Source organism: Zalophus californianus, chromosome 10 (assembly GCF_009762305.2).
Source record: "Zalophus californianus isolate mZalCal1 chromosome 10, mZalCal1.pri.v2, whole genome shotgun sequence".
NCBI lineage: Eukaryota > Metazoa > Chordata > Mammalia > Carnivora > Otariidae > Zalophus > Zalophus californianus.
In genome coordinates this window covers 28,811,224-28,826,471 of record NC_045604.1, presented here as the reverse complement: position 1 = coordinate 28,826,471, position 15,248 = coordinate 28,811,224, and the positions used below count along the sequence as shown (strand labels likewise).

The 15,248-nt window shown below is 52.9% G+C and overlaps 1 protein-coding gene across 8 annotated transcripts in view; it reads left to right on the top strand.

The window, feature by feature from the left end:
* Positions 1 to 15,248, top strand: part of NAV1 (neuron navigator 1) — a 238,976-nt gene that overhangs the window by 14,430 nt on the left and 209,298 nt on the right. Inside the window, exon 1 of one of the 8 annotated variants that reach the window (XM_027610107.2) lies at positions 85 to 584. The exons of the other annotated variants lie outside the window; for them this stretch is intronic. The gene's annotated coding sequence lies outside the window, so the exon portion shown is untranslated. Of the gene's footprint in view, positions 1 to 84; positions 585 to 15,248 lie in introns of those variants that run through there. 8 annotated transcript variants of the gene reach the window in all.

Here is a 15,248-nt window from a genome sequence, read left to right as displayed (position 1 = left end):
TTTTTTTTTAAGATTTTTTATTTATTTATTTGACAGAGAGAGATACAGCGAGAGAGGAAACTCAAGCAGAGGGAGTGGGAGAGGGAGAAGCAGGCTTCCCGCTGAGCAGGGAGCCCGATGCGGGGCTCGATCCCAGGACCCTGGGATCATGACCTGAGCCGAAGACAGACGCTTAACAACTGAGCCACCCAGGTGCCCCTGAAGCAGTGTTTTAACAGGAGGACAGTCCAAGTCTGCTTTGTTCAATGAGAGGACCTCGGCACCTAGCACAGACCCTGTCACACAGTGGGCTTTCCAGAAAGAGGTGTGAAGTGAACTAGTGGATTGCAAGAAGGGGAATTGGGCCAGCAGATCTGCTGTCCCATTCCTGACATGGAGGGCCTGAGCGAGGGCAGCCCTGCACAAAGAAACGGGAGAGTGGGTGGATTTTTCACAAAGGAAAACCCAACAGGACTTCAGGAGTTGGCCATGGAAAGGACGCAAGAGAGAGGAGAATCAAAAAAGCGTGCAGCCTCTTTGGAAGAGCTCTGGACTGAGAGTCAGAGGGCCTGAATTTGGGCTCCTGTGGCTCATCTGTCAAATAGGTATAAAGCCGTGTATCCATTTGCTAGAACTGTCGTAACAAAGTTTCTACAAACTGGGTGGCTTTAAACAACAGAAATGTATTGTCTCAGTTCTGGAAGCTAGAAGTCTAAAACCAAGGTGTCGGCCAGGACATCTCTCTGGAGCATCCTCCCTTGCCTCCTCTAGCTTCTGGTGTTTGCCGACAATCCTTGGCATTCTGTGGCTGAAAGATGCATCACCCCATGTCTCTGCCTTCATGGTGATGTGGCCATCTCCTCCCTGTGGTCTTCCCATCATCTGCCCATTGTGTGTGTCTGCATCCAAATCCCCTCTTAGAAGGCCAGCCCTACTCGAAAATGACCTCATCCTAACTAATTACATCTGTAGCAACCCTATCTCCAAATAAGGTCATATTCTGAGATCCTGATGGTTAGCACTTCAACCTTCTTTTTGGTGACACAGTTCAATCCGTAATGTACCACCTGCCTGATGACATTGAATGAGGCAATGCGTGTGAAGTCCTTTGTCACTGGGATGCACGAGGCATTTTAGCCAGGGGACCTGCTTTTCGCTTCTTGTGTGCCCTCATTCAAACCTCTTTCCCTTTCTGAGTCTCGGTTTCCTCATCACATTTGGTCTCTTAAGTTGTCCACATCTAAATTCTGCAACTCTGTGCCTCTGAGTTTCAAGTCTGGGGATCCGGGGGAGCTGGGAGATCATTAACAGCTATGGGGAAGTCAGGAGGGGGAATCAGCCTGAGTATCGGCAGAGGCTTCCTCTAGGTCCTGGCCGTCATTTGGGTACCCAGCTTCCTTCCCCTGGTGGCTGGGACCTTGGAAAGTCCCAAGCATCTTCTCTCTGCCCCCCCTGGGCCAGGGCAGCCGTCACCTCAGCCAGGCCTGGAAGGTGGGCCTGCTATAAATAGTATTCTCCAATCATGTCTTCCCATGCAGGAAACACAGCAGCCTGATGAGGCAGGAAAAAGGTGTTTCCGAAAGAGAGGCCAGGAAAGGGAGAGGTTAGGTGGGGATTCTGGAGCCAGATGGGTTCCCGGGTGCCGGAGGAAAGGCACTGCGGAGGAAGCTAATGGGGGGTCGGTGGTGGCTTCAGTGTCAGCTTTTGGGGCTGGCAGGTAGATGGCTCTGCCTGGCGTCCGCCGTTCGAGAACCCCGTGAGAACAGCCAGTGAGGAAGGCCCAGGAGGGATTGGGTCTGGGAGACTTGGGTTGAGAGAGAGAATTGAAAGTGCCACATTCATTCATTCACTTGTCCGTTCATTCATTCACTGAGCATTTGCCCAACTTTGGGGCTGAGCTAGGGGCTCGGACAATCCGTGGAAGCCTCACCTACAAAAACGGGTCTGGTAAATAAGCCAACGATTGCACCAGAGGCAGCTCCGGGCTGTGGGAGGACAGAGAAGGGAATTGTAACTGCTGGACGGGGCAGGAAAGGCAGAAGTGAGTGCCACTGGGTGCAAAGGCATTTAAGGCAGGGATGAGAAATACCCCACTCCTCACCTCTGCTCTCCTAGCCCCATCCTTTGTCCAACCCCAGCCTGCAGCAGGGGTCTGAGGAGCTGCCCTCATCCCCTCCATGGAGACTCTGGGCCAGTCCCTGGGGCCCGCTTTCTGGGGAATTACCCCCTTTTGGCCAGCAGAGAGCACTGTTGCCCTCCCATCCCCTGCGTTGAAAACGTTCGGTTCTCAAGTGCCATCTCCTTGAAGAGCCCTAGAAAGTCATTAATCTTCCCCTATAGAAACAGGCTTAATTCTGTTGAGGTCTCGCAGTGGCATATATCACAGGCAAAAGCTCAGACCAGCAGTTGACTCACCATTGTCCCTGGCCCCCCTGGGCCAGGGACAATGGTGAGTCAGCCAGGGACCCAGGAGCCCTGGCTCTTGGTTCCCCAGCCCTGCATGATGCTGCCAGACCACAGGGCACCCCCTCATGGCTGGAGGGGCCTGAGATAAAAATAGGCTGTCATTTCTGTTAGGAATCTCCAGAGAATTCTGCTTCGGTGTCAAGTTGAGATTGTTTTGCATTCCCATGCCACCAATGGTGATGTTGAAACTCTGCATTTAAACCCCAATCATTCATCCAGGGTGGATGGGATTAGTCCTCAACACAGGATCCTGGCGCCTTCTGAGGAATCTGGGCAAATTTCGGCTGCTGTGCTCCCCTTTTTGTGACACAGTGCTTCGTAGTTTGGGGAAAAAAGACAAAAGTTGGGGTATGTGCTTGTCCGGTGTCTCTCAGTCCAGCCCATGGGACAGCAGTCAGACACGTCCTGATGCTCGTGTGTCCAATCATGTGCAGTGACTTAAGGGACCCCCAGTAGGCCTTGATTTTATTAACTCTCCATGTGGAGATCACTTGCAAAGCTGACTGTGGTCCCAGAGGTCCCCCTGGATCAGCCCGAGGGAGAACTGAAGTCAGAAATCACCCCACTGCCTCCAGCCCACTCCGCTACAGCCTCCACGTTGGCACCTTCCTCTGCTGGTAATCAAAGGGGATAGTTCTTGATCTTCCTAGTTCTCAGGTGGGTATACTGAGAGCCACCTTGCCCATGCCATTCAGACTGGAAAGAATAAATAACGAAAGTCCAGGCATAGCTGGCTGGAATCCAGTCCCTTTACTGTAATAATACTGAGAAATGTCAAGCAGGGTTTTTGTTTCAATAGAAGGGGAGGGAATGAAGAGAAGCAGGCGGCTGCATCTATGTGTCGAGTCTGGGGTTTGTTGGAGTCAGATGAGAGGGTTCCTCCGGGGCCTTGGAAAGAAAGCTGTCTGTGTGCTGGGCAGTGTCCGGGGTGGGTGTGGAGCTCTGTGTGAGGGGCTTGGAGGGGCAGGAAGGAGGAGGAGGCCTGGCTGTCCAAAAAACAGGGATAAGAATAAGGATTCTTGTCCTTCTGCCACGTTTTAGTTGCATGACTTTGTGTAAACTATGTATTCCTTCAATACCTTCGTCTGTGAAATGGGGATCATTGAACCTAGCTCGTGGGGCCAGTATGAGAACCGAATGAGATAAGCCACGTAACACAGCCAGCATGGTGCCAAGCATGGGAAGCGGCTCTTGTTTCACAAATGGTAGCTCTCGGTGAAGGCTTGTGACCTTCTGAGCCTGAGTTTCCTCTCTGTAATTGGGGCTATTTTTGGTTCTGCCAGCTCAGGTCTGCTGGGAGGCTTCAGTGAGGTGGTGATCATAAGGTGTCTGCATGACATTGGTTCCCAGTAAATGTTGCCTTTTATCCACTGTCTCCTGCCCTTGGGAAGCTCCCAGTGCAGTTGGAGATCTGACTGTAGAGGTTGGCACGGCAACGTGAACCATCAAGCGGTGACTCTTCCAAGAGCCGCTGCCTTGGAGCCTCAGTGTGGGATGGGGGAGGCTGAGAACCCCTAGGCAGAGTTGGCTTCCCAGACAACGAGAACTGGGAGCAGAGTTTTGAAGGAGGTAAGAAGCATTCTGTGGCCCAGATGATGGCCCAGGGGTCTCACATGTGGGCAGAGGAGCAGGTTTGCCTCTGTAGGATTCATCACAGAGAGGAAGGCCTGTTAGGCCAGAGCTGTGGAAGGACTGCTTGCCTCTCTCTTGTGTGGGTCTCGTTTAGAAGCCCTCGAGAACAGGGTGGTGTCTGCCCACTTCTCTTTGCGCAGGGCCCAGTGCCATCCACCAATAGGTGCTTAATAGAGGCTGCATAGAGGGATTCTGGGAAAGGGAGAAACGGATCTGGCTCACCCTTTGTCTGCATGCCCTTGCATTTTCCTACAGCTACCACCAGAGGGCGGAGTTGCCCATCAGAAGCCAGCCGGATCCCCACGCCCTCCCCTGTGCCCACCGTGGGCAGCTGTGCATCTTTTGGGCTGGGGAAGCAGGCCCTGCGCATATCCCCTCTTCTCCAGACTGGGGAGAGTCTGGGGAGGGCAGGCTCTGGTGCTGGTGGTGGGGGGAGGCCTGCCCTTGCAGGATGGCCTGGAAGGATGGGTTAGCCAGGGGGGTCAGCAGCAGAGGGGAGCAAGCTGTGTTTGTCTCCCTGGGTGCCAGGTTTGCTTCCAGTTTCCTGGGTGGCACCAAAAAGTCTCTTATTCTTTTTTTTTTCTTAAAGATTTTATTTATTTATTTGACAGAGAGAGACACAGTGAGAGAGGAACATAAGCAGGGGGAGCGGGAGAGGGAGAAGCAGGCTTCCTGCCAAGCAGGGAACCCGATGTGGGGCTCGATCCCAGGACCCTGGGATCATGACCTGAGCCGAAGTCAGACGCTTAACAACTGAGCCACCCAGGCGCCCCAGAAGTCTCTTATTCTTGATTGTGGTTCCACCTGCTACCGATACCACCTCCCCACCAAAAAACAATATTCTTACTTTCTCCCTTTTAGGCTTTGTGTTTCAGGATGTAAAACTCATTAAGTATATGGAGCAGCCAAGGAGGCTCTTAGTTGGCAAGAGGAAAAGGTCAGAGATTTTCCAGGGTTCTTATTCTGGGATCTTCTCCCCTTTTAGTTATGAGGCTCTTAGCCAGGACCAGCTTTCCTCCACCATCAGCACAGCCTTCCTGCAAGGCCAGAACAGCTTGCCCTGTTGCAGATGGGCAGAGCGCCCCCCCCCCCCCCCCCCCCCCCACCGCCCGAACCACTCAGGCTGGCGGCTCTCCTGGGCCAGGGATCCACAGGCAGGAGCCCAGTGACCCTGCATCTGGGGTGGTTTGGGGTGCCAAGGGGAATGACATGCCGCAGAGTGAGGCAGAGGAGGAGCTGGGGTTGGCCCTGGGCCCGGGGTTCCTTACCCCCTAGCAGGCCCCGAGAGGCAGGGATTTAATGAAACCCTGTCTCCCATTCCTTCAGGGCCCAAGTCACTGTTCCCATGGAAAGAAACCAAGATCCCGACAATCTGGATCTCTGTTGCCGCGTGGCAGCGTTTCTATCTCCCCTCTCCGCAGAGCCCCTTTCCTGGGACAGAGAAGCCACAGAGAGCTTTGGGATCTGTGCCAGGAGCCCTGAGGCCTCCCAGGGCTCTGGCTCGGTGACGGGAAGGCCAGGCTGCTGATCCAGGCCAGCCTGGGTGCCACAGTACAGACAGTGGGCTCAGGGAGCACATTCAGCACTTCTCTTGCATTTTCCACTACCACAGGCCTTCCTATCATGCTCCTCAGTCATTATTCTCTCCAGAGGTCCTGAGCCGTGCCTTCATCCAGGGACTGGCCTGGCTCGGGGCTCACAGGGGGTGGGGCGTTGGTGCTCTGAACCTTCATCTCTTGCTCAGGCCCCAAAAAGTCCTTGACCACAGGAGCCTCTGTAGTGGGCAAAGCTCACAGGCGATGGAACTTGCTGGACAGGAGTTCTGCTGTGAGTCCTCCTTGTTTTGTTTTGTTTTTTTTTCTTTGAAAGATTTCATTCTTTTATTTGAGAGAGAGAACACAAGCAGGGGGAGTGGCAGGCAGAGGGAGAGGGAGACGCAGGCTCCCTACTGAGCAGGGAGCCCGACATGGGGCTCGATCCCAGGACCCCGAGATCATGACCTGAGCCAAAGGCAGACGTTTAACCGACTGAGCCACCCAGGCGCCCGTTCTCCTTGTTTTAAAGACACAGTGTTGGGGATGCCTCACTGGCTCCGTTGGTAGAGCACGTGACTCTTGATCTTGTGGTCATAAGTTCGAGCCCCACATTGGGTGGAAAGTTTACTTAAAAAAATAAATAAACAAAATCTTTAATAACTAACTAAATAAAGAGACTGTTGGCAGTCCCGCCTGCTGCTGGGACAGTGAGATGTTATCAACCACTGAGATTGTCCTAAACGTGGTCACTTTTCAATATTTTGAGAATGGTGATTTGTAGACAGGAAGGAGCAGCCCCCTGCCAAAAGGATGATGGGAACAAAGGTAAGGCCTCTGCCCCCCCATCACAGGCAGTGTTCTACAGAAGCAGGATGCGGGCACGCACAGACCTGGCTGTGATTCCTGGTTCTGCCACGTTCTAGCTGCATAACTGACCACGATGCTTTGGTTTCCCCGATGGTCTATGAGGTTAGGGCGAAGACTGGAGAAGATTAAACCTGCAGTAGCTGGCTCACAATAAACACGCAATAAGGGTTAGTTTTACTTTCCATCATTTATGTTTCTAGGTTTTCCTTCTGAGTCCTTTTCCCCTCAGACACTGGAAAACCAGGGACAGAAATGTTTCCCCTGTGAGACTATAGGCTCCCTTAGGGTAGGGCTCTGTCTGCCCCATCAGTTTGGGGTTTACTGGAGAGCAAGGGCTCTGTTTCCCCCACTCATCCTTGAGCCTCCCTGAAGTTAGCAACCATGCCTTGCCTATCAGAGTGGGAGCTCCCTGAAGGCAGGACCGCGTTTCCTCCAAGAGACTGGGAGCTGCCTCTGCTCAGGCACTCAGGCAGTAAGCACAAATGTGGAGTAAGATGTCCAAGGTTGGAGCAAAGACACCTAAGAATTAAGGGCAATTAGGTTTGAGAATCACTGATGCACCAAGGAGGGCAGGTCATGAATGCCACATACTTGGTGGGCCCTAAAGGCGTTTTTCAGGCGTCAAGTAGGCCTCCTGACCTTGGTGTTGGGTCCTTGTTGGCAGAAGGTGTTTCTGAAGTGGAGACATCTGGAGGGCAGATGCTGAGTTGGCTGGGATGGGCGGAGGCCTGGAAGGCTTTGGATTCCAGGCTCTGTGACTCACCCCTCCAGCATAGCCCCCGCCAGCAGCTGGGCTGCACGGGTTGGTGGGCCAGGCCTGGCTGACAGTGCTGCCCTCCCGTTGGGCACAGCTGCATCTCAGCAGGAAGACTGAAGGGACCCTGGCAGGGGCTGATTGCTTGGTGACATTGCCTTCTCATCTCAGCCTCCAGCTTCCCTCTGAGTGGGGCTGAAAGCATCATCCTTAGCAGGTCATTCGGAGAATATACACATGTCGATTGTGGCCACCTCTTTCTGTTTGAGCCCAGGGGGACTCCCAGGCTGTTGATGCTCTCTCCTGGGCTGAGGTGGATGCATGGACATGAGCCTTCCTGGAGGGGGGAGGCAGGGAGGGATGGGATAGGTCCTGTCTACGGTGATTTGTCAATAAGAGACCAGTGAGTCACCAGAGGGAAGGTGGGCTCTGAAGTCAAATACTGTAGTCCAGGTTCTGGACTCCTTGCCTGGATGGTCTTGGACCATCTGTCTGAGCATCAGTTTCCTCTCCTGAAAAGTGGGGATGTAAACAGCCCAGGAGGGTGGCTGGATCAGTGAGGTAATGCACGGGCAAGGGCTTTGTAGACGGTTTTGCCAGAATACATGGTTAGGAGTATTAGGATGGCCCCTGATTGAGCTGTCCTGGGCTTGTGGCTAAGTCCTAAGGGAGGATGTTTGGGAGAAGTGACTGATTAATGGAGAGGTGGACATGACAGCGCAGATGTGCTGAGCAAGCCAGATGGGAGCTGAGGGTTGCTGCCCCTGGTCTCACGCCTCCTGCGCATCCACACAGCAGCAGGAAGCCTTTGTCCCCCCCGAGAAATCTCTTCTGAAAGCCTCAGGACCCAGGACTCAGCCTGGCCAACAGAGGGTCAGCCGCTCCCTTGCATAGGCTGTCACCACCTGACAAGATTTTCCCTGGTGTCACCCAGGCTGGGAGAAGTTGGTTTACCTGGGCCAGGGGGCAAGTCCTGGGAGGCGCTGACTCCCAGATGCTGCCCGTGTCTGCTTCAGGTGCCGCGGGCACAGCAAGGGGAGCCCCAGCACCCGGCAGACCTGAAGGAAAGAGGGAGCCAGGGAAGTGGAGGCCACCTGGGCCTCTGTGACTGTCACCCGTCTGTGCTGAGCTCAATGTCCCCATCTGCAGCACGAGGGCACTGATTGCCGTGTCCGTGGGGGCTGGAAGGACAGCCGGAGGAGACGTGTGGAAGAGAAAGGTCTTCGGAGGGCAGGATGCCGCCGTAGTGACAGGCAGAGGCGGCACAGGCAGACCGAGCTGCTGGGGATCCCTGAGCCTCGGGCCGGGCAGAGTCAGCTCCTGCCTGAGGAGGACGAATGGAGGCTCAGCTCCCCCGCTTTCCAGCCGTGAGGCCTTCTGCTTCGGAGTCTTGGTGTCCTTACCTGGAAAGGGGAGTGTATTCATTTCCTATTGTTGCTGTCACAACTGACCACCAGCATCTATGTTGTCTGGCTTGGGACAGCACAGATTCATCACTGCCCGGCCCTGGGGGTCACAGGTCCAGCAGGGTATCATGAGGCTAAACTCAAGATGTGGGCGGCACCAACTTCCTTCCTGATTCAGTTCCCTTGACTTTCCCAGATTCTAGAAGCCAGTCTTACTCCTTGGTTTGTGGTCCCTTCCTCCAGCTTCAGAGCCAATGACAGCAGGTCAAGTCCTTCTCACGCTCCCGCTGCCGTTTCTCTGGCTCTCGCAGCGGGAAAGGGTCTCTGCTTTTAAGGATTCATGGGATTCGATTGGGCCCACCTAGATAATCCAGGATAATCTCCCCATCGCCGCATCCTTAACCCCAAATACATCTGCAAAGGCCCTTTGCCACTTCAGGTAACATCTTCAGGGGTTCCGAGTGTTAGGGCACCGACACCTTTGGGGTCCATTGTTCTGCCTCCCATAGGGAATAAGAAAGGTCCCTATCATCAAGGGTTCTTGGGAGGAAGACATAGATATTTTTAAAAAAGATAATACCTGTAAAAGTGAATGACACATACTCAGTGCTCCATGGATATTAGGTTATTGTTTATCATCATCACTGTGTAAGTTATTAATGCCACTTTCCTAAGGGAGAAGGTACGGGTTTTGGTTTCCACTGGGCTCTGTCCCTCTCCCTCCCTGTGCCTCGATTTCCTGTGCCGGCAGAGAAGCGGATCCTGCTCTTGGCAGCTGTGACTCCGGGCCTGGGAGACACACAAAGTTTCCCTTGTGTTGTGTGAGAGCGGCTGCCAGCAGTGGGCCCAGGGCCCGGCCCACGGCTACCCCAGGGACACAGCATTCACCGAGACCACAAGGGAACAGAAAGGCCCCTTCTTCAGAGGGCAGAGAGGTTCCAAGCGGGTCCCTGCAGGAACTGGACCCCCTCTGTGGGAAAGAATTGCTTCTGTTGTGAGGCAGCCTTACTATTTGCAAAGTGTTTTACAATCATTTTTATTAGCAGAGCCCCCGAGACCTGAGCATAATAGAAGGGCTGTCACCCACCCCCTGCCTCTCTGGGGGAAACTGAGGCCCACACAGTTGCAGGCAGGACCCCAGACCACAAGATGAGGTGGATTTGACCTTAGGGGCCTCATGGCTTCAGACCGGCATTTCATGGGCGCCAGACTCTTCCCCCAACCCCCAGTTCACTGAACTGAACTAAAAATTAACACCCAAATGCCCCTCAGCACCTCTCAGACTTTTCTTTAAAAGACCAATTTGAAATGCAGCCACCTTCTTTCATGTCAAGGCTCCAGCTGGTCCTTTCGTTCGGATTCCGGCTGTGCCCCCTTCCCCCACAGCCCTGAACTCTCCCCATCATACCCACACTTCTTCCTGTGGGCGCCAGGGGCACACTCTGCCCCGCCGCCCAGCGCGCTCCCAACAAACACACCGTGTGATGCTGTCTGCAAAGGGACCAAGGGGCAGGCCACCTCTCCGGCACTTCAGCTGCTCACTCTTCTCTGAGGACCCCTCCCCATGCCCCGCAGAACACCCAGCAGCTCCCTGTACATCCCAGGTCCCCATGAAGGCCTGTAGGAGGCCCGGTGCCTCCAGGAAGTCTTCCTACTAAGCCCACCCTCACCCGCACTCTTGGCTCCCTCTGCCCCTCAGTGTCCAAGGATGCTCAGCTGTCACGTGGCTTTGTACCCCTCCCTTGTACTGAGGCTATGCTCCTCCGAGGATATGTTCTCCATCCCGTCTCTGCCCTAGCAGCGTTCACACACAGCACTTTCTTCCCCTGCCCACCCGCACTCACAGATCCCCGCTTCTCTCGGGAAGTGGCAGCGGTGCCCCACAGGTCCCCCAACCCATGGGTCCTTTATTCTCCTGAATTTTAACTGGGGTTTTCTTTCCTGGTTAACAACTCATCACAGGAAAATGGAAAAGCATTAAATAGCCATAATCCCCCACTCCAGAAGCAAGCTCTGTTCACATTTTCTTCTTTCTTTTTTCTCTCTCTTTTAAAAAAGATTTTATTTATTTATTTGTCGGAGAGAGAGAGAACACATAAGCAGGGGGAGCGGCAGGCAGAGGGAGAAGCAGACTCCCCGCTAAGCAAGGAGCCCCATGCGGGTCTCCATCCCAGGATGCTGGGATCATGACCTGAGCTGAAGGCAGACGCTTAACCGACTGAGCCACCCAGGCATCCCTCTTTTCTCCTTTTTAAGGCAAGTTTGTCTCCTCACAGTTGGTATCATACTCTGCATACAAGTTCCTGGTTTTGCTTTTTTGTTTAATATGATCACCATATTTTCCCTATCAGAGCTCTAGAGACATCATTTTTAACATTTTTTTAAAATATGGATATGCCATAATTTGCTCAACTATCTAGGATTCCTCCTCACCTATGGTCCCCAGACTGACTTCATCAGTGTTCTGGAATAGTTACCTTCTCCCATCCACCGGCCCCAGCCACCGGAAGATAAAAGACATGACCAGCTGCTCTTCACGGGACTCTGATAGGATCTTCACATCACACCCTCCCCGCACCCTGCCCTTCCTGCCTCACACCATGGGAAAGCCATCAGCTGCAGGGGGGAGCTGATAAACACCCCACCCTGTTCCCGGGGAACCAGCTTCTGTTGGTGCAGGGGGTTATCTTGTTGTTTTTTCTGATGGTGCTGTGCCCAGACTTGGGGCTGGGCCAGAGGGACCTTGACCTGCAGAGATCAGTGGGGTTCACTGCCTGCTCGGGAGGAAATGGGCGACCAGGTGCAGGGCTTGACAGGTATAGCTGGATGGGCACTGTTACCCCTGTTGGGCCTATTGGCAACAGAGCTCAGAGAGGTGCCACCGGGATCCATTCGGTCTAATTTAACCAGTAGTGAAGATCTGCTGTGTGGGTGGATGGCACTGATGCGCCCAGGGCTGTCAGAGGCACAGCGAGGTGGATCTTTTCAAATCCAGCTTGGCCAGTGTCTACCCAGGAGAGGCTGTGACTCCTCCCAATCTGTAGACACCTGCTTTCCCAGGGTCTGTACCCAAGGCTTGCACCTTCCAGATGTGTGAGGCCCCTGAACTCACATCCAGAATGTCCTTTCTCTCTATGGTACAGAGCAAAGGTTACTGACCCATATAAGGATGAAAACTGGAGACTGAGCCCCACTGAGTGCTTTGGCCTGCTGTGCGGTGTGTATCACTACCTTCCCTCCATCAGGACCCTGCGATGGAAGGCAAGCTGCGTGGCCTCCTCTGAGTGCCTGGAAGTTGTGTGGTCGTGGGGCTGCCCAGGATGTGTGTCAAGGGAGCAGTTGAGTAGGGGTGTCCTAGGCTGACAAAGAGAAGGGAGACTGTGGGGGCTGGAGGGAAAAAGTAGTGGGGGACAGCTGCTGAGGGCCTCCCACTGCTCCTCTAGCCCGGAGCAAGCCCCTGGGGCAGTGGTGGTCCTGGGGTGGCTCTTTTCCTGAGTGAGCAGTCTCCCATGGGTAGATCTGGGCTGCCAGCCCCAGGACCCTGGAGCTCTGATTTCTGTAGTGCTCAAAGCCTACCTAGTAATACAGCATTGGCAAACCACCCCCTACTTGCCATGGCTGCATCTGAGATCCTTGAGAGAATGTGTTCTGTCTGAGTTATAGGTCACCACCTATAACTGCCTGGTCACATCTGGGTCCAGTACAGTTCCTGTCTGCCTCCGTGGCTGCAGGCACACACATGACCACAAACATGCTGACTGCATAGCAGACTGAGGCAGACATGGGTATGGTAATGACTGTGGCTGTTAGGCCTGTAGTTTTAGCTCCTTGACCTCAGTTACCTCATCTGTAAAATGGGAGTATCCATCATGTGCCCTACATCGAATTGTTGTGAGGATTCAGTAAGATGACACAAGCAACGCATGTTGGCACAGGGCCCACCCCAAGAGCATGGTCTCAGGAATGAGGGCTCTGGTGCAGGGTCTCTGATCCTCAGGCTGCTTATTGATCCCTCTCTTCCCTAGAGCGTCTGTCTAGTCTGAAAGTCCAGATGTGCCTCGTGCACACACAGAAGTTTCTGGAGGTCTTCCTAGGTCACTGGGCTTGAATGACAGGAGGCCCAGGGGAGGAAGGTCAGACTGGAAGGCATGATAGGTGGGCCCGGAGCCCGGACAGCTGTGCAGGGTGAGACCTCCCAGCTCCCCATTCCTCTCAGCTGCTTCCCGTTTGTTAGCAGAACACCTGGGGAGAGCCTCATTTCCTCCCTGTGCTGGACAAATCCAGGCTGTTCCCTTACCCCCGCCCTCCCACCCCGCTCCAAGACCTCTGTTCAGAATCATCTGCAGTCCTCAGGGCTGAAAGCTTGCCTGCAGTGAAAAGCCAGCGCTGGCCAGAGATGCTCAGACCCCTCAAGGTCAGTGGCTGCTGTTGGGTGGGTTCCTGTGACAGGTTAGTCTAGTGGAAGTCGGCCTGGCCACTTCCTGCCACCCTAGGGCACCAGGGGTTCATGGCTATAGGACAGATGCCTCTGAGGTCAGGGCCTGCCCCAAGGGGGCTTTGGTTTCTGAAGGTGTTTGATGTCTGACACTAACATCACCTTCAGTTCTTGAAGCCAACGACTCCAGGGATCTCAAAGTACCCGTGTTTACACAGCACTAGGGATGCTCAAAATGTGTCATGGGCCTATGCGGCTGGTACATCAGCCTTCTCTTCACTTTTGAGATTACTGAAGATCTCCTTCCACCATCTGACACCATATAAAACGTTCTAGGTTGCCAAGATTATGTCTGTGTTTATTTATTTTTTATTTTTATTTATTTGTTTTAAAGATTTTTATTTACTTATTTGACAGAGAGAGACACAGCAAGAGCAGGAACACAAGCAGGGGGAGTGGGAGAGGGAGAAGCAGGCTTCCCGCGGAGCAGGGAGCCCGCTGTAGGGCTCGGTCCCAGGACCCTGGGATCATGACTCGAGCCAAAGGCAGATGCTTAATGACTGAGCCACCCAGGTGCCCCTATGTCTGTGTTTAAACAATTATCTAGGAAGAGGGGCGTGGGTGGCTCAGTTGGTTGAACATCCGATTCTTGGTTTTGGCTCAGGTCATGATCTTAGGGTCCTGAGATCCAGCCCCACAGTGGGCTCCGTGCTCAATGCAGAGTCTGCTTGAGAGTCTCTCTTCCTCTCCCTCTGCCCCTCCCCCCACTCATACTTGCCTGTGCACGCTCGCGCTCTCTCTCTCTCAAATAAAATATGTAAGGGACTCCTGGGTGGGTCAGTCAGTTAAGCGTCTGCCTTCAGCTCAGGTTGTGATCCCAGGCTCCTGGGATGGAGCCCCACATTGGGCTCCCCTGAGCAGGGAGCCTGCTTCTCCTTCTGCCTGCCCCTCCCCCTGCTTGTACTCTCTCTCTCTCTCTCTTGCTCTCTGTCAAATAAATAAAATCTTTTAAAAAAGTTATCTAGGAAGAAACAGGACAAGTAAATGCAGTCCATGGATCTCTACAGGACATATAGACAAGTGGCAACACTGGCAAAGAGTATGAGAAGTAAATGATAGAATGCATTGGTGTGTTCATTTTCTGAGCATGAAGATCGTATGGTAGTCATGCAGAATGTCCCGACTTGTAGGAGAGAAACACGAAAGGAATCAAGGAAGATGGCAAATGTCAGTGGGGAACAACGGTTCTTTGTACTAAACCTAGAAACTTTTCTCTAATTTTAAGATGGTTTCCAAAAGAGTTAACCAAAAATAAATAAATAAATAGAAAAGGTTAAAAAACAAACAAACACAAAAAACAAAAAAACCAGCAGCTTTCCATGGGCCTGACCTGAGCTTTCTTTTTCCTATTTGGAACATCTGTGGTCATTTAGGTATATTTCCACTATCTTTTGCTATTTTAGGCATGGTCTGAATTCATACAGTCTAAGTGATTGAGCCAAGACAGCACTGAAGAATAGATAGATCACAAATTTGTCACAAACCTAGGTGGGTCAGATTCTCACCACAGATCCAGAGGTTGCGCATAAAGAAGTGGGGTACGTGGGGTGGAGGGAGCAGTTGTAGGGAAGAGTGCTGCGTCCTTAAGCTTAAGAAACGGATTTATGGAACTGTTTTGGGGGGTGCTATCTAGGGAACATGCAGTGACTCAAGTTGCTGCCCATTTCTCTATACTGCCTTGTGGGACAGCCTGAAGAGAGGGACACTGTCCTATGCACTGGTGGGGGGGGGGCCCTCAGAGTGAAAGCAGTTCATCACCTTTGCTTTAGGAAGTCCCCTCCGTCTCCCTGTTATAGTTCTCTCTTAGCTCAGCTGGACACCTAAGACCACGGCAGCATAAAAAGAATGAAGGCTTGGTGGCAGAAACCCAGATCTCTGGCTTCTAACCAGTGGACGAGTTATGGACTTCTGCAGTTTTTAAATTTGCAGTCTTACCTGTGAAATGCAGCTCCCACCTGGCCTGCCTAGCTCACTGGGGTTCTTGTGGGAGCCAAATGAAACAATGTATGTAAAAATGTGTTCACTGTAAAATACCATATTTGATGTATTATGATTTATCATTTATTATTTATAGGACTTGTTATTTCTTATGATAGAGATACTACAGCCGTCCT